This window comes from Hypanus sabinus, chromosome 4 (assembly GCF_030144855.1).
Source record: "Hypanus sabinus isolate sHypSab1 chromosome 4, sHypSab1.hap1, whole genome shotgun sequence".
Lineage (NCBI taxonomy): Eukaryota > Metazoa > Chordata > Chondrichthyes > Myliobatiformes > Dasyatidae > Hypanus > Hypanus sabinus.
This window is the reverse complement of record NC_082709.1, coordinates 23,760,617-23,784,079: the sequence shown is the minus strand read 5'-3', so window position 1 is coordinate 23,784,079 and position 23,463 is coordinate 23,760,617.

The following is a 23,463-nucleotide window of genomic DNA, read 5'->3' as shown; positions in this document are numbered from 1 at the left end:
AGGTAAAAAAGCAACATTTATCTTCAAACTCAAGGATCTAGCCAATACCTTAATGTCTTTTAAATGAAGGCTAAGGAGAGAAATAACCAATGTCTCATATATAAAAAAAACAAAGCAAAGTGCTGAAAATATTGAGCAGGCAAGGCAGTTTCTATGGATAGAAGAAGAATTAATATTGAATATTTCAAGCTACTGCAAATAGTGGAGATGAACAAGTCTGCATTCATAATAAGAGAGAAAAATAATTATACCAAAATGGAACAAGTACAATTTGACACAAGAAGTGCAAATAAATCACTTCTTTACCAGGACAGAGTGTTTTGGATCTCTGGACGGTGGGAACGGAGAAGGTAAATGGGAAGATCATACTCACAGTATTTCTCATCACACCTTCCTGTGGTTGCATTGGTGTGTATGATGAGAAATAATGTGGGTATTGATAGAGTGGAAGAGCGAACAGATCCTTCAAAGATGCTAGTATTGGCTCTCGTGACCACATTCTGGTTTGGCTATTCTGACAATTAGATGCTTATGCTATCAAGTCACAAGATCATTGAAGTGAAACCATCTAATTTTATTCAGGTCTTCAAGTGAAAAGTCAAGGGGCAGCAGTTAGAAAGGACTGAGGGCAGAAGAATTTCTGCTGAGGTCCTCCACCCAGTAATCACTGCAGTAGGTAGTCAGCAGATGCGTAGGCCAATAAATATTAACCTCATTAACCTTGTGCCCCTTCAAAATAAGTTTAAATACTTATGCATGCAGCTGCCTACATAATTTATAGATGGAATATTTATAGAATATATAGTTTTTCCCTGTAAGATTCAAGATCTAAGAATTATAACAATTTCAGGATGTCAAGATTACACAAATAATCTCTATCAATAAAAATTCTCTATGTTTTTGATTACATTCACTTTTTATGACTCGCCTACAACCTCGACACCAGCAAAACATATTTCAGGCTGTTGTTTATGATATCAGTTCAATGTTTAATACCATCATCCCCTCAGTACTAAACAACAAGCTTCAAAACCTGGGCCACTGTCCCTCTCTCTGCAAATGGATCTCAACTTCCTTAATGGGAGACCATAACCAGTGAGGATTGATAATAACACCTCTGCACTGATAATATACAAAGGGGCACCTCAAGGACGTGTGTGTAGCCTATTGATCTACTCTCTCAACACGTGACTGTTTCCCATGGTGGGGAGTCTAGGACAAAGGCACAACCCCTTAGGATAGAGGGGTGCCCATTTAAAACAGACGCTGAGAAATTTCTTTAGTCAGTGGGTGGTGAACTTGTGGAATTTGTTGAGGCCGGGTCATTGGGTGTATTTAAGGAAGAAATTGATATTTTTTGATTGTACGTGGCATCAAAGGTTATGGGGAGAAGGCTGGGAAATGGTGTTGAGGGGAAAAGGATCAACCATGATTGAATGGTGGAGCAGTCTCGATGGGCTAAATGGCCTAATACTGCTCCCATGTCATATGGTCTTATGGACTGTTTGGCTAGGGAAAGCTCAAACATCATCTGTAAAGTTGATGATGATACCACTTTTATTGGGTGAATCTCAGATGATCTCAGAGGAGTACAGGAGTGAGACAGATTGGCTGGTTGAAAGGTGTCACTACAACCTTGTACTCAATGTCAGCAAGACCAGGAAATTGACACATGGACTTCACGATAGGAAAGTCAGGGGAACGTACACCGGTTCTCATAAATGGATTAGTGGTGGGGAAGGACAGCAGCTTCAAATTCCTGGTTACGAGGAGGTAGAGGAGCCTGAAGCCCCACGTTCAACATTTTAGGAATGGCTTCTTCCTCTCTGTCATTAGATTTCTGAACAATTCCTTGTTATTTTGCACAATTTGTGTCACTTATAACAAGTTAACAAATTTCAGATCATATGCTGGTAATAATAAACCTGATTCTGATTCTGAAGTTCTATGTCTTGCTCTGTATACTGCTACTGTAAAGCAACAAACTTCATGACATTTATCAGTAATAATAAACCAGGTTCAGACTGTTGTCAGTGCTGTATGCTATTGTTAGTCTTCCTTTCTTCTTAAAGGATCTGATCATGTTGGCAGGTGGCCACTTAATCCAGGATTGTTTTAATTAGATGTGCATTGTTTATCTTTACCCCTCTACTGAAATGTACTTTCTTCACTTCAGTAACTTCCATATATTTCAGATGGAATGCTTGTGAAGTGTGGCAAAACACCAAGCATTCCATCACTGCCAGGACCGCTGAAACCAGATTCATATCTACTTTTATCTAACGGAGCAGGATTGATGGCTTATGGAGTGAGAGAGTGTGTGTGTGTGTGTGTGTGAGAGAGAGAGAGAGAGAGAGAGAGAGAGAGAGAGAGAGAGAGAGAGAGTGAGTGAGAGAGAGTGTGTGTGTGAGAGAGAGAGAGAGAGTGTGTGTAAATTATTTTTAAAAAGAATCACAGCTTGCCCCTTTTTCCAGCTATAGAAGTTGAGTCACAAAATCTCATGGAGAAAAAGCATAGAATGTAAGCCAAAAATCTTTTATCAAAAAAAACCAAGCAGTTAGAGCAATACCAAAAATAACCAGGGTTCACGGATGATGAAACTAGATCAGATTTATTTTTGAACAAAATGTGAACATTCAGCATTTTTTTTATTTATCATGCAGGGAAGATAGTGGATGTGGATTTCATAATCGACTGGTTGTATGTCATGGTTGACATAAATCATAAACCAATGACTGACGTGATGTGAAATTTAAATACAATCCTTTGTTATAAAATTGATGCACTGTCGGTTACCTGAAGGTGTGCACAATTTCTACTTATGATCCTGGTCATGTTGTATTTATGACAACAGCCCCAGCAAGGAGTAGTATTTACTTGTTCAGTTGAAAAGTATACATCATACCACAGTCAGATCCTATTGTATCCTTTTATGTCAATATAAATGTATGAAATGTATAAAAAATAATTTATTTGCTTGCACACGAACGGAAATGCCAACAACAAAGCACACTTACTGTTGGCATTTCAGACTTGCATTGAAGATACTGTGTATTCCCACTAAGTAATGATAAAAGTAAATTTTATAATGGTTAATTAATTTTTGATTGAATTCCTCAAGTATTAAACACTGTAAATAACAATCTTCTAAGATTAACAGACTAACTCTAAAATAGAAAACAGATTAAAGAATATATTCCTAATAAATTCAAAGTGGAGGAATGATGCAGCTTTGACAAAGAATATGTTCATGCCAGTCAAAGAACTGATCCCACTTTCCAGCACCAGATCGACAGCCTTGTGCATCACGTCTTCAAGTACACACTAGTCTAGTTTTAAATTGAACGAGGATATCTGACTCAACCGTTCTTTCAGAGTACCAGATTCCCACCATCCTCCGAGTAAAATTATCTCTCCTTAGCTTCTTCTTAATCCTTTGACAAATTACTCCATAAAGAAAGTCATCGTTCCAGTTTACTCCAATTAGTATCAACTTGATTCTATCAATCTGCTATGTCTTCCTTCAGTTTCCTTTGCCTGTTGGTCCTGGCTTTAATGCTGCACGACCATTTGCCAGATGGAAGCAGCTGAAACAGTTTATGGTTGGGGTGACTGGTGTCCCCAATGATCTTCCAGGCCTTCTTTACGCACCTGCTGCTGTAGATGTCCTCAGTGGAGGGAAGTTCACATCCTCAGATGCTCTGACCTGTCCATACCACTCGCTGCAGTGCCCAGTGATCAAGGTTGGTGCAGTTCCTGAACCAGGCAGTGATCCAGCCAGTCAGATGCCCCCGTCTTGAGGATTTGGGGGCTCATGCCGAACTTCTTCAGTCACCTAAGGTGAAAGAGACACGTGCTTTTTTGCCACACAGCCGGTGTGTACAGTCCAGGTAAGATCATCAATGATGTGTACACCGAGAAACCTCAAACTATTCACCCTCTCATCTGCAGTCCCATTGATGTTGATTGGGCCGAGCCTGTTTCCATTCTTCCTGTTATCCACAATCAGCTCTTTATTTTTGGATATTGAGGGATAGGTTGTTTTCTTAGCACCACTGTGTCAGGGTGTTAACCTCTCCTCTGTAGGCAGTCTCATCACCGCTAGACATAAGGCCAAACGATGTCTTGTCATCTGCCAATTTGATCAGATTTTCCCATACAGCAGTGCATTTACATGGAAATGTATACTGTGAAGGAAAGGTCACACAGAACAGTGCTGGGGCCTTTTTTTGCTTGTGATAAATAACAGATTTGGACAAAACACACAAAAAAAGCTGATGAGTAAGTCTGTAGATGGCACGAACATTGGTGGAGCTGTGGATAGTAAGGAAGGTTGTCAAAGGATAAAGCACAATACAGAGCAGTTGCAAATATGTGTGAGGAACTGGTACATGGAGTTTAATCCAGATAAGTGTGGGGCATTGCACTGTGGGAGGGGCAAACACCCAGTTTTGCAGTAAATGACAAGACTCCTAGGAGCTTTGATGTGTACAGGAATCCTGGGCTGCAAGTTCACAGTTTCCTGAAAGTGACAACAAGTTGGAAAGATAGTAAAGGCTGGACAAAGCAGCCTCACCTTCACCAGCTGATGTGTTGAATATTAAGGTTGTCCAGGCATGTTACAGTTATATAAAACTTTGGTTAGGTCATATTTGGAATATAATATGCAGTTCTAGTCACTACATCACAAGGAGGATATGGAGATTTTGGGGAGGGTGCTGAAGAAGTTCACCAGAATATTGCCTTGATTACAGAGTATTACCTATAAAGTGGATTGTTTTCCAAGGGCAACATATGGTGACACATTCAAAGGCCACTTTAAAAGGTACATCTGTACATCTGCCCATTAATGCAAATATCTAATCAGCCAATCATGTAGCAGCAACTCAATGTATAAAAGCATGCAGACATGGTCAAGAGGTTCAGTTGTTGTTCAGACCAAACAAAAAGATGGCAAAGAAATATAAAGCTAAACATAGTTTCACCGCCATATTCCAAGTTTGGTGACAACACTACAGCTGCTGGCCAAATTAAAAGTGATATTGAGAGCACAAGAACACAAGACAGTGGGGTAGAATTAGGCCATTTGGCCCATTAAGTCAGTTCTGTCATTCAATAATGGTTGATCCTTTTCTCCCCCTCCTCAGCCCCACTCCCCAACCTTCTACCTAGAACCTTTGATGGCGTGTCCAATCAAGAAGGTCTGCCTTAAATACATCCATTAACTAGCCCGCACAACTGTCTGTGGTAATGAATTCTATAAATTCACCACCTTCTGGCAAAAGAAATTTCTCTCTGTTTCAGTTTTAAATGGACACCCCTCCATCCTGAGGCTGTGCCCTCTTGTCTTAGATTCTCCCACCATGGGAAACATCCTTTCCATATCTACTCTGTCTAGGCCTTTCAACATTCGAAAAGTTCGATCCCCTCTCATCCTTCTAAATTCCAGTGAGTACAGACCCAGAGCCATCAAATGTTCCTCGTATGATAACCCTTTCATTCCTGGAATTGTCCTTGTGAACCTCCTCTGGACCCTCTCCAATGCCAGCACATCTCTTCTAAGATGAGGAGCCCAAAACTGTTCACATACTCAAGCTGAGGCCTCACTAGCGCCTTATAAAGCCTCAGCATCACATCCCTGCTCCTGTATTCTAGACGTCTTGGAATGAATGCTAACATTGCATTTGTCTTCCTCCCCATTCTTTTTGTTTGATCTGAACTTGCGAGATAAACTTTAGGATGTTCTACACAAGGACTCCCAAGTCCCTTTGCATCTCAGAGTTTTGGATAGTCTGCACATTTATATCTGCTACTAAAGTGCATGACCATGGCATCTTCCAACATTGTTTTTCATCTGCCACTATCTTGCTCATTCTCCTAATCTGTCTGAGTCCTTTTGCAGCCACTTATTTCCTCAACATTCTCTGCCCCTCTACCAATCTTTGAATCATCTGCAAAATTGGCAGCAAAGCCATCTATACCATCATTTAAATCACTGACATATAGCATAAAAAGAAGCGGTCCCAACACCGACCCCTGCGGAACACCACTTGTGACTGGCGGCCAACCAGAAAAGGATCCTTTTATTCCCACTCACTCAGCCAATGCTCTAACCATGCTAGTAACTTTCCTGTAATACCATGGCTCCTAACTTGGTAAGCAGCTTCATGTGTGGCACCTTGTCAAAGGCCTTCTGAAAATCCAAATATACAACATCCACTGTATCCCCTTCATCCATCCTATTTGAAATCTCCTCAAGAATTCCAACAGATTCTTCAGGCAAGATTTTCCCTCAAGGGAAGAACTCTGACTTTGTTCTACTTTGTCCTGTGTCACCAAGTAGCCCGTAACCTCACCCTTAACAATTGACTCCAACATCTTCCCAACCACTGAGGTCAGGCTAACTGGTCTGTAATTTTGTTTCTGCTGCCTTCCTCCTTTCTTAAAGAGTGGAGGAACATCAGAATCAGGTTTGTTATCACCGGCATGTGTCGTGAAATTTGTTAACTTAGTAGCAGCAGTTCAACGCAATACATAATATAGAGGAAGAAGAAAAAAGAAAATTAATACAGTATATGTATATTGAGTAGATTAAAATTGTGCAGAAGAACAGAAATAATATATATTAAAAAAGTGAGGTAGGGTTCACAGGTTCAATGTTCATTTAGAAATTGAATGGCAGAGAGGAAGAAGCTGTTCCTGAATCGCTGAGTGTGTGCCCTTCAGGCTTCTGTACCTCCTACCTGATGGTAACAGTGAGAAAGGGCGTGCCCTGGGTGCTTTCCACATCCTTTCAACATCTACCATGTCTAGGCCTTTCAATATTCGGAAGGTTTCAAAGAGCACCCCCCATCCGTCCTTCCAAATTCCACTGAGTCCAGATCCAGAGCTATCAAACATCCTTCGAATGATAACCCTTTCATTCCTGAAAGAATTAACCTATAGAAAATAAACCGAAAACCTGGTTGAGTGGTGCCACAAGGACGTCCTCTCGTTCAATGTCAGCAAAGCCAAAAGCTGATCATTGACTTCATGAGGAGGTCCATGAACCAGTTCTCATCAGGGGATTGGTGGTGATGAGGGTCAGTGACTTTAAATTGCTTGGTGTTACTTTTTAAAGTATCTGTCCTGCAACAAGCATGCAAGACGCTGCAGCAACTCTACTTTTAGAAGTTTGTGCAGATTTGGCACGGCACTTAACACTTCGACAAACTTCTACAGATGTACAGTGGACAATATGATGACTGGCTGCATCACAGCCTGGTATGGAAACACCAATGCCCTCACATGGAAAAGCATACAAAAAATAGTGAGTACAGGCCAGTCCATTACAGGGAAAGCCCACCCCACCATTGAGCACTTCTATGCAGATCACTGCCACAAGAAAATAACATGCATCATCAAGGATCCCAACCATCCAGGCCATGCTCTCTTCTCGCTGCTACCATTGGTGAGGAGGTACAGAGCCTTAGGTTTCACACCACCAGTTCAGGAACAGCTATTGCCCTTCAACGATTAGGATCCTGTACCAACGTGGACAACTTCACTCACCTCAACACTGGACTGTTTCACAACCTATGGACTCATTTTCAAGGACTCTACAACTTGCTCTAAATATTATTTATTTATTATTAGCTTTTTTTTGTAATTACACAGCTTGTCTCCTTATACACATTGGTTGTCCTTTTTGTGTAGTTTTGTCATTGATTCTTTCTATGTACTGTGAATGCCCACAAGAAAATGAATCTCAGGGCAGTATATGGTGACGTTTCCTCAGTTGCCACTTTACTAGGACCACCTGTATGTGTGCTCATTAATGCAAATATCTAATCAGGTAATCGTGCAGCAGCAGTTCAATGCATAAAAGCATGCAGACGTGGTCAAAAGGTTCAGTTGTTCAGCTCAAACATAAACTGGGGAAGATTTCCGATCTAAGTGACTTTCACCATGGAACGACTGTTGGTGCCAGGCTGCGTGGTTTGCGTATCCCAAACTGCTGATCTCCTGGGATTTTCATACACACACCGATTTCTAGTCTAGAGTTTCCAGAGAATAGTGTGAAAAAACTACAAAATATCCAATGAACTGCAATTCTGTGGGTGCAAACGCCTTGTTAATGAGAGAGGTCAGAGGAAAATGGCCAGACTGGTTCAAACTGATATGAAGGTGAAAGTAACTCAAATAACTACATGTTATAACAGAGGTGTGCAGAACAGCATACTTCTTTCTAATTACTCCCACTGCAATCTTCAGCATGTTATTCCCTCTAAGCAACGTACTTTCAAATTAACTTAACAGATCTACAGATTTCACAGTCCTCTGAAGGATCAACGACCAAGTACAGCACATTTAAGCAGACAAAATTTTGTCGCTGTGGTTGGAAGTGAGGCAGGAGAGGAGGCTCCAAGCCAGGCTGAAGCACAGAGAGATGAGGCCCCCTCTACCCAGCATCCTGTTAGCAACTGTGCAGTCACTAGAGAACAAAACTGAGGACCTGAGGGTGATTGTTCTATTGAAGGGAAATGAGGGGTTGTCGTGTCCTACGTCTTAGCAAGACGTGGCTTACTTTCAGCACAGTGATCAGACTGGAAGGCTTCTCAGCGTACAGAATGGATTGGCCTGCGGATTCAGAAAAGTCAAAGGCTGGAGGTAAATGTTGCATGATAAAATCTTGGTGGTGCTCTGATGTGGCGGTTTTAATTGAACTCACGCTACCCCGTCCTTGAACACCTAACAGACAAATGTTCATTCTATTTACCCAGGGAGTTTTCCTCCATAATCCTGACTCCAGTTTACATACCACCAGCGGCCAACTATAATTAAGAGCTTGAGGATCATCTCCAAGCAAGATATGTCAAATCACATTTCAACCAGACTTGTTTAATGAAAACCCCCCAAAAAATTACTATCAATATATAACCTCTAGCACCAGAGGTCCCAACACACTAGACAACTGTTATACTAAGATAAGAAATGCCTTTCATTCCATGCCCAGACCATATTTCAGTAAATTGGATTATTTGGTTGTCCTTCTACCTGCATACAGGCAGAAGCTAAAGAGCAAAGTTCTGGAGATTAGGACAACAAAGAAATGGTCACAAGAGGCAGAGGAGTGACTGTGGGATTGATTCGAGTTGGCAGACTGGGCCATGTTCATGGACATCCATAGATCTGAATGAATACACCATAGTGGTCATGGACTTTATCAAAACAGTTGTAGACAAGTGTGTCCTCACAAAATCATTCAGTCTTCCCCAACCAGAAGCCCTGGATGAACCATGAGATCTGCAGTCTGCTGGGGGCCAGATCAGAGGCATTCAAGTTTGGTGATCAAGAACGATGCAAGAGGTCCAGCATGATATCCAGAATGCCAACTCTTGGGCAAAGTTGTAATCTGGGATTAAACTTGAACCAATGATGGATGCTCGACAGTTATGGCAGGGCTTGAACATCATCACCTCTTACAAAGTTAGATCAAGTTGACATAGGCCACAACAGGGCTTCAGTTCCAGATGAGCCTTCTCTGCTTGCTTTGATCGTCAAAACATGGAGGAGCCATGACAAACTTATAGAGCCCATGATGATTCTGTGATTTCAGTTGTGAAGACCAATGAGTGAGCAGGAGGGTGAGACCACACAAAATATTTGACCCAGACAGGGCACCTGGCCAAGTACTAAAAACCTGTGCTGGCTGCAGCATTCACTCAGATCTTTGACATCTTGCTTCGGCAGTCTGAAGTACTCACCTGCTTCAAGCAGGCTTCAATTACGCCGGTGCCCAAGAAGAATGTGGTAACCTGCGTCAATGACTATCACCCAGTGCCACTTACATCCACAATGAAGTGTTTTGAGAGGTTGCCGATGAATCATATTTACTCCTGCCTGAGAAGCAACTTGATTTCACTCTACCAGAACAACAGGTCCACAGCAGATGCCATCTCAACCTTGAGACATCCAGGTATCAAAGGTGCATACGTCAGGATGTTCTTTATTGACTACAGCTCAGAATTCACACACCTTCCTCCCTTCAAAACTATTCAATAAGCTTGAAGACCTTGGCCTCAATTGTTCAATTGGATCACTTACAGACCCCAGTCAGTTCAGATTGGCAAAAACATCTCCTCCATGGTTTCCTTCAGCAAAGGAGCACAACAAGGCCGTGTGCTGCACTGCTTGCTTTACACATATGACTGTGAGGTTAAGCACAGTTCTAATGCCAGAATCAAGTTTGCTGACCACTTCACCGTCGAAGGCCAAATCAAAGGTAGTGATGAATCAACATATAGGAGGGAGATAGAAAATCTGGCTGAGTGGTGCCATAATTCAATGGCAGCAAGACCAATGAGCTAATTATTGACCAGGAAGAGGAAACCTGACACCCATGAGCCTGAACTCATTGGAGGATCACAGGCGGAAAGGGTCGGCAACTTCAAATTTCTCAGTGTTCTGGGCCCAGCACTCAAGTGCAATTATGAAGAAAGCACAGTAGTGCTACTCGGCATGACATCTTAATCTTTGACAAACTTCTATAGATGTGTAGTGGAGAGTAATTCGACTGGCTGCATTATAGCCTGGTAAGGAAACACCAGTGCCCTTAAACAAAAAATCCTACAAAAATTAGTGGATTATAGCCCAGCCCAAAATGACTAAAGCCCTCCCAATCATTGAGCACATCTACATGAAACATTGTCATAGAAAAGCAGCATCCATCATTGAGGACCCCCACCATGCTCTGGCCTCATTGCTGCCTTCAGGAAGAAGGTACAGGAGCCTCAGGACTCACACCACTAGGTTCAGGAACAGTTATTACCCCTCAATCATCAGGCTCTTGAACCAGAGGGAATAACTTCACTTACCCCATCACTGAAATGTTCCCACAACCTATGGAGTGATTTTCAAGAACTATTCATCTCAATTTTAAAAAATATTTATTGCTTATTTATTATTATTATTTCTTTCTTTTTGCATTTGCACAGTTTGTTGTCTTTTGCACACTGGTTGAACACCCAACTTGGTGCAGTCTTTTATTGATTTTATTATGATTGTTATTCTATTATGGAAGAAAACGTATGTATGTACTTAGAACATTGAAACTTGAAGTGGATGGGCTGCAACAGCAAATGCCACAAACAGACGTTCAGTGGCTTATAAAGTGGTCACTGAGTGTGTAGTGCTTTGATAATAAATTTACTTTGAACTTTAAATATACTGTAGGTAATTAATATATATAACAAAATCAATAGAGCAAGCACTAAGCTCCATGGAATCCTGCAGCCTTCCAGTCTCAAAAAGTTCCTGTCAAACATTACCCTTTGCTTCCTGTGAATTAACAAATTCTAAATTCCACTCCTCTTGGATACCATGGGCTTTGACTTTTTGAGCAGCTGAACTAATGTTCATTCAGATGAAAGAAACGTTATGCCTCATTGACACTCTTGTTGCTCCCTCAAAAAAATCATTAGTATTACAGAACTATTTCTTAATTGCTCCAAGTTGATGGTACCCGATAAATATGAAATGAAAAAAAAATAGGATTTCAACAATGTTACACTAGTTCAAACATAAATGGAATGTTATCAAAACTAACATACTGTAAAAAACTTACTCCATGCTGCCAGACCCAGAATTCTTCTAGTATTTTGTGTGATGCTCCAAATTCCACCATAGTCACTCTCCTGTCTTAATTTTTAAAAAACCTTAAGTCAAGAGTTCCTACTTCTCAAAACAAAAATGATTTCCTTAGCTCATTATAAATGGATATAAGAGGCAACAAATGGCACAGATTTGGAGGAATTTTGGGCAATGCAAGAACAGCTAAGTTGACAGAAAAGACAGTAAAAACTACAATGAGTGATGCCAATGAAAGATGTATGTTACCAAAAACAACATTGAAATGGTTATATTAGAATGAAAGTGCAATGTAGTGCCTTAGATTGTGAAGATATGATTAGAAATTAAAATAGGGAAATGGCAGATTGTGGTAAACTATGTGTATACCTGTCTGGACACGCCCCTCTGCTGACTGCTCCTGTGGCTCCTCCCACAGACCCCGGTATAAAGGCAATTGGAGGCACTGCTCCTCACTCAGTCTCCAAGATGTCGTGGTCACGTTTGCAGCTAATAAAAGCCTATCTTTTGCCTCCTGTCTCCGAGAGTTATTGATGGTGCATCACAGATGGCTTGAATAATTACTTTGCATGAGTAATAATGAATAATTACTTTGCATGAGTAATAATGATTAATTACTTTGCATGAGTAATAATGAATAATTACTTTGCATGAGTACATACTCCAGAGCATGAGAGCTCAAACACAAATGGGACTTTGATCAAAACCATCATACTGTAAGCAACTAACAACAATGATTGCAATGACAGAAAAGATGACAACAATGCAGAATCATACATCTTTTATTCCTGGATTCTGAAGGAAGTATCAGACAATATCACAGAGTTCTTTCGTCTCGGCAACTTAACTCTAACTGATCCATTTTAGAGGAAAAGAAATGCCAGAGAAAGGATACAAAGTATTAACAAATCAACAGCGTAATAGGCCAAAAAAATAACAACTACAACCTATAAATAAAAGTAGTTACTAAACAGCTTGGAAATATTCCACTGATTCAGAGATTGCCAACATGGATTGCCTGATGGTTGAGGGGTGATAACAGTACCTGAACTTGGGGGTGTGGCTCTTGAGGCTCCTGTACCTTCTTCCTGATGGCAGCAGCAAGATGGGAGCATGGCTTGGACAGTGAAGGTCTTTGATGGAGGATGCTGCTTTCCTGCGACAGCACTCTGTTTGGATATACTCAATGGTGGGGGAGGGTTTTACCCATGATGGACTGGACTGTATCAGTTTTGGGCCCTTTATCTAAGAAAGGCCTCCAAGAGGACTACATCCTTGTCATGGTTTGGTGCCTCAATGACTTGGAGAGTTACATTGGCTGGAGTCAGGGCTTTATGCTTTGGCTCTATGTAGGGTCACCATCGTAGGCCGCATCTTGGGTAATGATGAGTCTGAGTATAGAGAGGAAATTAAGAACCTGGTGGCATGGTGCGAAGGCAATAACCTATCCCTCAACGTCAGCAAGACGAAGGAATTGGTTGTTGACTTCAGAAGGAGTAGCAGACAGCATGACCCCATATACATCGGTGGTGCGCAGGTGGAACAGGTCAAAAGCTTTAAGTTCCTCGGGGTGAATATCACAAATGACCTGATTTGGTCTAACCAAGCAGAGTCCACTGCCAAGAAGGCCCACCATCGCCTTTACTTCCTGAGAAAACTGAAGAAATTTGGCCTGTCCCCTAAACCCTCACTAATTTTTGTAGGTGCACCGTAGAAAGCATTCTTCTAGGGTGCATCGCAACCTAGTATGGAAGTTGTCCTGTCCAAGACCAGAAGAAGCTGCAGAAGTTCGTGAATCTAGCTCAGCACATCACACAAACCAATCTTCCATCCTTGGACTCACTTTACACCACAAGCTGTCAGAGCAGTGCTGCCAGGATAATCAAAAATAAGTCCCACCCAGCCAACACACTTTTTGTCCCACTTCCCTCCGGGAGAAGGTTCAGGAGCATGAAGATACGTACGGCCAGATTTGGGAACAGCTTCTTTCCAATTGTGATAAGACTACTGAACAGATACTGACCCGGATCTGGGCTTGCACCACTGTACTTTCCCTTTTCTATTTTCTAATTATGATTTATAGTTTAAATTTTTATTGTATTTACTTCAATTTGTAATTCAGGGAGCGCAAAGCGCAGAAACAAATATCACTGTGATGATTGTACGCTCTAGTATCAATTGTTTGGTGACAATAAAGTATTTGTATTGTATTTGTATTTGTCAAACAGGTCAAAGGGTAGAGGACGCACTAAGAGTGGTCCACCGGTCCTCCAGGATCATGGATTCAGCTCAGGGCTGGTAAAACAAAATTGTTACGGAAACATCAATGAAGAATTCTTCTACATTTGATGTGATGGTTTTCCTGAGTCTCCACCTGGGACTTGCAAAACTTTTCAGTAGTGAAAACTGAGAGGAGGCTACTGACATGATGAAGGAAGCCCTGAACACCAGCAGAGATGGAGAATCTTCATGGCTGCCCTAAATGCCAGCAGTGTTACCAGGCAGACAGCATTTAAAAAAGGATGTGCTGACATTTGAGCGGATCCAAAGGACGTTTATGAAAATGATTCTGGGATTGAAAGGTTTATCCTATGAGGAGCGTTTGATGGCTCTGGGTTGTACTCACTGAAAGTCTGAAGAATGGGAGGTGATCTCATTGAAACCTATCGAATGTAGAAAGGCCTTGTTAGAGTGGATGTGGAAAGGATGTTCCTTATGGTCCAAGACTAGAGGACACAGCCGCTGAGGGGCGCCCTTTTAGAATGGAGATGAGGAGAATTTATTTAGCCAGAGAGTGGTGAATCTGTGGTATTTATTGCCACAGGTGGCATGAAGGCTAAGTCATTGGGTATATTTAAGGCAGAGGTTAATGGATTCATGATTAGTTAGGGCATGAAGGAATACAAGTCAAGTCACTTTTATTGTCATTTCGACCATAACTGCTGGTACAGTACATAGTAAAAATGAGACAACATTTTTTCAGGACCATGGTGTTACATGACACAGTACAAAAACTAGACTGAACTACATAAAAAAACAACACAGAGTAAAACTACACTAGACTACAGACCTACCCAGGGCTGCATAAAGTGCACAAAACAGTGCAGGCATTACAATAAATAATAAACAAGACAAAAGGGCAGTAAGGTATCAGTCCAGGCTCTGGGTATTGAGGAGTCTGATAGCTTGGGGGAAGAAACTGTTGCATAGTCTGGTCGTGAGAGCCCGAATGCTTCGGTGCCTTTTCCCAGACGGCAGGAGGGAGAAGAGTTTGTATGAGGGGTGCATGGGGTCCTTCATAATGCTGTTTGCTTTGTGGATGCAGCACGTAGTGTAAATGTCCATAATGGCGGGAAGAGAGACCCCGATGATCTTCTCAGCGGACCTCACGATACCGCTGCAGGGTCTTGTGATCTGAGATGGTGCAATTTCTGAACCATACGGGGAGAAGGTTGGAGATTGGGGCTGAGAGAGATATTGGATCACCATGATGAAATGGCGGAGCAGACTCGATGGGTCAAGTGGACTAATTCTGCTCCAATATCTTATGGTCTTAAAACACAACAATTTCTCAATTCCCTCTGATACAGCAATGTGATCCAATTTGCTATTATGATAATGGGTGCACATTTATAACATAATAACTACAAATTATAACATGATAATTACTAATTATAACATAATTAGTAAAGCTCCTGAAACTTGGGTGCCAACATTGCTTCATTCCACGTCTCTATTTCTAGGCTTTGTCTGTAGTTTCCTCTTACCACAATAGAATAATCCACATTCCTATATATTCTTTATATATTCCTATATATTCCCTCACCATTCTTTACTCTATAAAAGTCCTCCTAATAGGCTCTAGGCCTAGAATGACCAATAGGGTTTTAAGATGAGATTCCTATCTGGACTCTTTTGTGACCCACTAAATGACCATTCCCCTAATGCAAACACTCCACCTGCCGTTGAAGTACACACACAAAAACAATAACAGTTATTAAAACAATCAGCTGGATAACAATGATAATATGAGACATCTGCAAGTCAAATTCATGAACGGATTTATACCTTCACACCACAATTCCAAATAGTGTCCCAAAAAGAAAGCTCTCTAAAAGCACCTCAGCCCCATTCTCATGATCTCTTATTCTTTTTGACTATACATACCATTTCTTATCCTCCCTGATGATCTTTTCCCTAATCAGCAGTAAAGTGTGGAATGGGTGTGTGACTAAATGTCTGTGTCATTACCGTAAGCTCTAGTCCAGTGTCCGTTCCACACCTGGCTAAAACAAGCTCAGCATGGCCATCTTTAACCTGATTGAGGAGTCACTGATGGCCACATTATAGCCAGTCAGATTGCATTTTAACTGCCTCGTAATATGGTCTTACTAATGTTGTGACTGAATAGCCATGTTCACCAACGTATCCTTCAGGAAGGTTTTGTGATTAACAGGCAATATGGACAGGGAACAGTTATCATATGTAGCCACACCACATTGAGTCAGACTTCTTCACACAATCTCTTCTGGACATGCCAAATGATTCCCCCTTTGGTGACATTGCATCAAGTTCATAAACACAAGTGATTCCACAGATGCTGGGAAGCCAGAAAATTCTGGAGGGACTCAGCAAGTCAAGTAGTGGAATAAATAGTCAACGTTTCAGGCTTCCCCTTTCTCTCCTTTTCCATTCCCTATTCTGTCTCCCCTCTTACCTCTTCTCTTCTTCTCACTTGCCTGTCACCTTCCTCTAGTACCCCTCCTCCCAGCTTTCTCCCAGGGTCTGCTCTCTTCTCAGTTTCCTTCTTCAGCCTTTTACCTTTTCCACCTACCAACTCCTCTCTCCACCCACCTTCCACCCGCTCAGCTGGCTTCACCCATCTCCTTCCCTTCCCCCACCTTCTTACTCTGTCTTCTTTCCTCTTCCTTTCCGGCCCTGATAAAGGGTCTCAGCCCAAAATGTCAACAGTTTATTCTGCTTCATAGAAGCCTGATCTGTGGCGTTCTCCAGCATTGTGTGTCAGTTACCTTTCACCAAGTTCACTCCCTCTTGGACTTAAGTAACTCAATTGCATGGGCCCAGAGGGTGCTTGGTGATATCCAAGTTTCTTCGTGGTATTTTCGAACATTATACACTTTCATAAGATGGCATGTCTGATTTCCACTGTGGTTGGAGAATGTGGAGGACTGCTGCAAAATACAGTGGACTCCTCAACTAGTGACCTGGCTACTGCATTGGCAGAGCAATTCTGACACGGGAATGCTTCCACCAACCAGGTGAAGTTATCAATGATCACCAGGCCACTTACTCCTAAACCGGGGTAAATACCCTGTTAAGTCCTTCTGAAGCTGCTCCTGTGGAACTTGAGGCAGTGGTTGATTTTCTAGTTGGAATTTAGCTGCTTTTCCTGGTCACATAGAAACATAGAAAATAGGTGCAGGAGTAGGCCATTCGGCCCTTCGAGCCTGCACCGCCATTCAGTATGATCATGGCTGATCATCCAACTCAAAACCCTGTACCTGCCTTCTCTCCATACCCCCTGATCCCTTTAGCCACAAGGGCCATATCTAACTTCCTCTTCAATATAGCCAATGAACCGGCTTCAACTGTTTCCTGTGGCAGAGAATTCTACAGATTCACCACTCCCTGTGTCACACTGGTGAGCTCACGTTATACAGAAGTTAAGAAATATCTCTCCCCTTCTCCAGCCACCACCAGCCTCTTTCTAGTCGGGTCTTCATCTTATCCTGCCCTAAGTGAGCTAAACCATGGTAGGTTTGTAACACTGTAGGCTTGATGCTCTCTGGGGCTACCAAACATTCACTTTCTTGCCAGATCACATCTTCCCTTAACACTGGTTCTGCCCATTCCCAAATTCACTTCTCTCCTCAATGCCCCCTCTTCATGACAGCCTCAAAAACTATCCTCCCCCCCAAAAAAAAAACAGGTGAGCAGCCACCATCTGTTACAGCAGCAGATGTGAGAAGGACTCAGAAGAGAGTTAACCCCCGTAAGGCGGCCAGGCCAGGCAACATCCCAGGCCGAGTACTGAGGGAGCGTCCACACCAGCTCACTGACATCTTCAGCACTTCACTGATCCAGGCTGCTGTCTCCACATGCTTCAAATCAGCCACCATCATCACAGCCACATTGCATTTCTTTACTTCTAGACTTTGCTATTAACCCTCACTATTCTTTCCTCTGCAACAGTAAAATGCCACTGGCTGTTGGAGAACAATTAGGTGAACCCCAAAATAATGTTGAAGGGACTTCTCAGGTCAGTAACAAGTACATCAATTATACTTTCCCCTTAGTATGTAGCTGCATGCACCAAGATTGACTAAGTAAATCATGGCTAGCTGAGGGCATTTAGGAAATGCAAGACAAAAAAAAGATATGAAATGGCAACAAATGGTACAGAATCAGAACACTTGGAGAAATATGAAGAGCAACAAAAGATGACAGGACAGAGTAAGAACTATAACATTTATACTGCAGACGTGCTCAACAATGACTATTCCCAAAAAGGAATATCTAAACATTTACAAAATGCTGGAGGAACTCAATAGGTCAGCCAGGAATAAACAACCAATGTTTCAGGCCAAGACCTGGTGCTGCCCAACTTGCTGAGTTCCTCCAGCATTTTGTACGTTTTTCTCTGGATTTCCAGCAACTGCAGAATCTCTTGTGCCTAACCATTTGCTTCTGATGGCATATGACTATTGCGCTCCTGAAGGAATCCTTGTTTGGGAAGAGGAGTTGTGACGGGAGTGGTGTTCATGTTCACCGTGGACCAGACCGCTAACTGCAACAGGCACCATCTAACCTTGGATATAGTGCATATTATTTATGTGGTGAACTACATATACCTGTCTGGACACGCCCCCTGCTGATTGCTCCTGTGGCTCCTCCCACAGACCCCGGTATAAAGGCGATTGAGGCCTGAGCCCGGCCTCTTTGTCTCCAGGATGTAGTATGGTGGTCAACCACTGCTTGTTCCTTCTTCCAGTCAATAAAAGCCGATATCTCGCCTTTACGTCTCAGAGAGAGTTATTGATGGTGCATCAATTTACCAGATGTATTATCTTCTTTGTCATTGCCTAGTTGGAAAACAAATCTTCTCCCAAGTCGCAGTCCTCTTGTCGACTGCATCAGGTTTTCCCTGTATTTTGTTGCATTAATTTTACCAGCTATCTTCACAAGCCTTTCAGGGCCGGCTGCAATGAGAAATCCCCACAGCATGATGCAGCCACCATCATGCTTCATGGTAGGGATGGTGTGTTTGTGATGATGTGCGGTGTTTGGCTTACGCCAAATGTAGCCCTTAGTCTGATGGCCATAAAGCTCAATTTTGTTTTCATCAGACCATAGAACCTTCTTCCAGCTGAGTTCAGAATCTCCCAGATGCCTTGTGGCAAACTCCAGCTGAGATTTCATGTGAGTTTTTTCCAACAGTGGCTTTCCCTTTGCCACTCTCCCTTAAAGCTGCGACTGGTGAAGCACCCGGACAACAGTTGTTGTATGCATAGTCTCTCCCATCTCAGCCACTGAAGCTTGTAACTCCTCCAGAATTGTCACAGGTTTCTTGGTGGCTTCCCACACTAGCCTCGTTCTTGCACAGTCATTCACTTTTTGAGGATGACCTGCTCTAGGCAGATTTACAGCTGTTTCATATTCTTGATGATTGACTTAACTGTACTACAAGGGATATTCAGTGACTTGGAAATTTTCTTGTAACTATCACCTAATGTGCTTTTCAATAACCTTTTCATGGAGTTGCTTGGAGTGTTTTTTCATCTTCATGGTGTAGTTTTTGCCAGGATACTGACTCACCAGCAGTTGGACCTTCCAGATCCAAGGGTATTTTTACTGTAATCAATTTAAATACTTTGACTGCATATACAAGTGATCTCCATTTATCTAATTATGTGACTCCTAAAACTAATTGGCTGCACCAGTGATGATTTGGTGTGTCATATTATGCAATCAATTATTTAGTGTTTTATATTTGTAATTAATTTAGATCACTTTGTAGAGATCTGTTTTCATTTTGACATGACCGAGTCTTTTTCTGTTGATCAGTGTCAAAAAAGCCAAATTAAATCCACTGTGTTTCAACGTTAAACAATAAAACATGAAAATTTCCAAGGGGGTTGAATACACTTTATAGGTACATATTTGTCACCATATACAGCCCTGAGATTAATTTTCTTGCAGGCATACTCAATAAACCCATAATAGAACAATGAAAGACTGCACCAACAGAGCATTCAACTAATGTGCAAGACAAAACTAGGCAAATACAAAAATAATAATAAGCAATAGTGTGAACAGAGATTAATACTTGAAAGTGACTCTGTAGGTTGAGGGAACATTTCAGTGGTGGGGCAAGTGAAGTGGAGTAAACTTACTCACTTTGGTTCAAGAGCCTAATGGTTGAGGGGTAATAACAGTACTTGGAACTGCTTCCAATGAGTTAAGAGTTATCCCAATGGAAACTATCGCAGTGGCTTGTGGGGGAGAGTAGAAATAACAGGCCCACATTAATAAGATATAATCAATGTGTCTCACTTGCAGCTCCTCTTTCAAGATAGGAGCAAGACAGGACTGCATCTTGGCTAGCTCAGAGATTCTTTAACACCTAACATACATTATGGCCAGACATTACTGCCAGTAGCTTGCTATATATATCATTACAAGTCACCTAGTTAAGCATACTCTCTTCTTACTCTGTCTTTCAATGAATAAAGTATGTTCCTGACAACTCCGAACTTCAAATCTAAAAATTAATCTTCTCTAACCTTTCTTCAATAGTCAGTGGATTGGCTACTCCAAAGCTTTGGTAACTTGAGTTCAATCCTAATCTTTGGATTCTCTGTGTGTGGAGATTGTTCATTCTCCTTTAACCATGGGGATTTCTGTGAGGTGCTTTGGTTTCTGCGCACATTCAAAATATATGTTGGTTGACAATTACAAATTGCTCCTAGTGTGCAAGTGGGTGTTTGAATATGGTGTGTGTGTGGCTGTTTGTGTAGACGTGGTCTGCATTTGTCGACATAGGTTCTTTGGTAGTGAAACTTGGCATTAGAGTAAGCTAGGTGTATGGATAACTTTCAAGTAATATTAAAAATCACTCCTTTCTGGACATGTTCAAATGAAAAACATTAGACTGGGAACATTCATTTAAGTATTAATGTTCACTATCAATAAAGGTAGCTAATTACACATCCATAAAATTAGTTATTTGCTGATCTATTAGAAATGCAATAGTTAACAGTTGTTTCTGGTTTCCAATCCTCCTTGTACATGCATCTGCATGAATGCTCTTCACAAACATCATCTTGGAAACCCAAGAAAATAAGACAATGATATGTTGTAATAGCTTTTATTTCCAGAGAGCGCAAACCCTCCAATGTGATCAGAAACCCTTGATAGTTCAACATTGGAGATGAGCCTAATTTCCATTCTCCTCCAACATGCATGCATTACTGCTTTCCAGTCACGAGTCACCGAGTGTTAAAGATGAACATCAAACCTGAGATAATTTCTTTCCCCATGTCTATTTCTGTTTCAACCTTGGGGCACTGACACCAATTATAGTAGCCTATCCCTCACATTTGGAATTAATTAACTCAACACAGACAAGGGATTTGACATTGTGGTTATTTAATTCATCAGTGACTGACATTCTTCTTTTGAGAGGTTACATTGAAACAAAATCTCTAATTTGAAAGAATTGTTTTCAACGGCCAAATAGCCAAATTTCATAAATTTTAAAAATGAGATAGATAGCACTTCAGAGCTGAGAATTTTAATTTTAATAATTTAAATATGTTAATTTATATACAAAGCAACTTAATAGTTGGTAAATCCTGAAATCTTAATGGTTGACCACTTTAATAGGAAAGTATATACAACCCTGACTACTGTTGTTCATCAGCTACCAAAGTGCAACTTCACAAAAACAAATGGCGGAGTATTAAATATTATTTGGATTGACCCATACAAGTAAAGTTATAGAGAAGTAGAAAATTATACTCAACATTTGGCTCGTTCATCCTTCCTGGAGAGTACAATGTGCCGTATGTTGGCCAGATAGAACTACAGTCTACAATTCAGTGAATTTGAATGAATCAACATCAGTGGAAGCAGACAGACCACTTGCCTTTGTTCTTGCCATAATGGAGGCTGCCATTTTATGAAGACATTCTATTTTCCATTTTGTGAACTTAAATTGTTTGGCTTGATCAGTGTTTTAAAGACACTATGATGCTCTAGGTAATCTGCTGGACCAGAGATCATTCACAAATAAGAGGTTATTTGTGAGGTGTCCTTTGGTTAGATATAACATTGCAGGTGTTTGACTGTTGGTGCCTGTATCTGCCTTATGTGATTCAAGCTGGTTTGCTGACTGAGGACAAAGAGTCATAAATTACCAATTGTCACTTGCCAGGAAGAGGGAAATGATTACATGCTGGCCTGGAGGAGAGCCAATAAATAGGTGTTAAAGGTCAGACACATGACCTACAGCCAATGACACTGGAATGCAATATTTGAATTGGAGAGTAATGGATATCAAAGCAGACGCTTCAAGTGTGTTGGCAGCAGTAACTGTAGGACACCAATTATTGTGGTTGTGAGGTCCCCCACAGACTTTCGAAATGCAACAAAATGCAACATGAGCAGCAGCAGAAACTCTTTTTTTTTAAACTGGTATTATATTTTCTGTTCTTTGACTGTTCATGGGAAGTCAGTAAAACTTAGTAGGTGTGCCCGCAGGTATTGGTTGTGTAAATTCATGTGATCTTCCGTTGAGACAAAGGTACTTGTTGGTAAAAAGAGATTCTCTCTGTGCCTCTGTGGTGAACTATGTGCCTGTCGGGACACGCCCCTGCTGACTGCTCCTGTGGCTCCTCCCACAGGCCCCTGTATAAAGGAGACCTGCGGCCTGAAGATCGGCCTCAGTCTCCAGGACCTTGTATGATAGACACTCACTCCTGGTTCCTTCTTCCAGTCAATAAAAGCCGATATCTCGCCTACGTCTCAGTGTGAGTTATTGATGGTGCATCAATTTTATTGACTGGAAGTTTTAAAACATGGAACCCGTTTTGCGTCCGGACCGGTTGGATTTGGACCCTCAAGACCCTGACGCAGCTCTCGCTTTTGAACACTGGCTTGCATGCTTCCAATCGTACTTGGCGGAGCTTCGTGCGACTGAACCCGCCGTTATGCACAGAATCCTACTCTCGAGGGTCTCCTCCAAAGTTTACTCCTTTATCCGGGACCTGCCGACCTACGAAGGGGCACTGGACGCCCTCAAACGACAGTACCTGCGGCCGGTGAACACCGTCTACGCAAGACATCGCTTAGCTACCCGGCAACAGCGGCCTGGCGAATCGTGCACTGAGTTTCTCCGAGCATTACAGACACTCGTCCGAGCTTGTGACTGCAAGACGCTCACGGCAGAACAGCATGCGGAGCTGCTGGTGCGAGACGCCTTTGTGACGGGACTGAGGTCAGTGTACATGCGCCAGCGGCTGCTGGAGAACTCGGATCTTACCTTAAGCTCGGCGATAGAGAAGGCCAACGCTCTAGAAGCTGCGCGGCATAACGCCGACGCTGTCCAGTCGCGCGATTCCCCGCCGGTTTCGTGGACGCCTCAGACCCCGCCACCGCCGGCTCCCGGGAGCGAATTCGCCAACGCCGCCGCCAGTCGCCATTCCACGAGCTCCCCGACCCAGACCACGGCTGTGGCCCGTAAGAAACTCGTGCCTTGTTATTTCTGTGGCCAAAAGAAACATCCTCGACAACGCTGTCCAGCGCGAGAAGCGA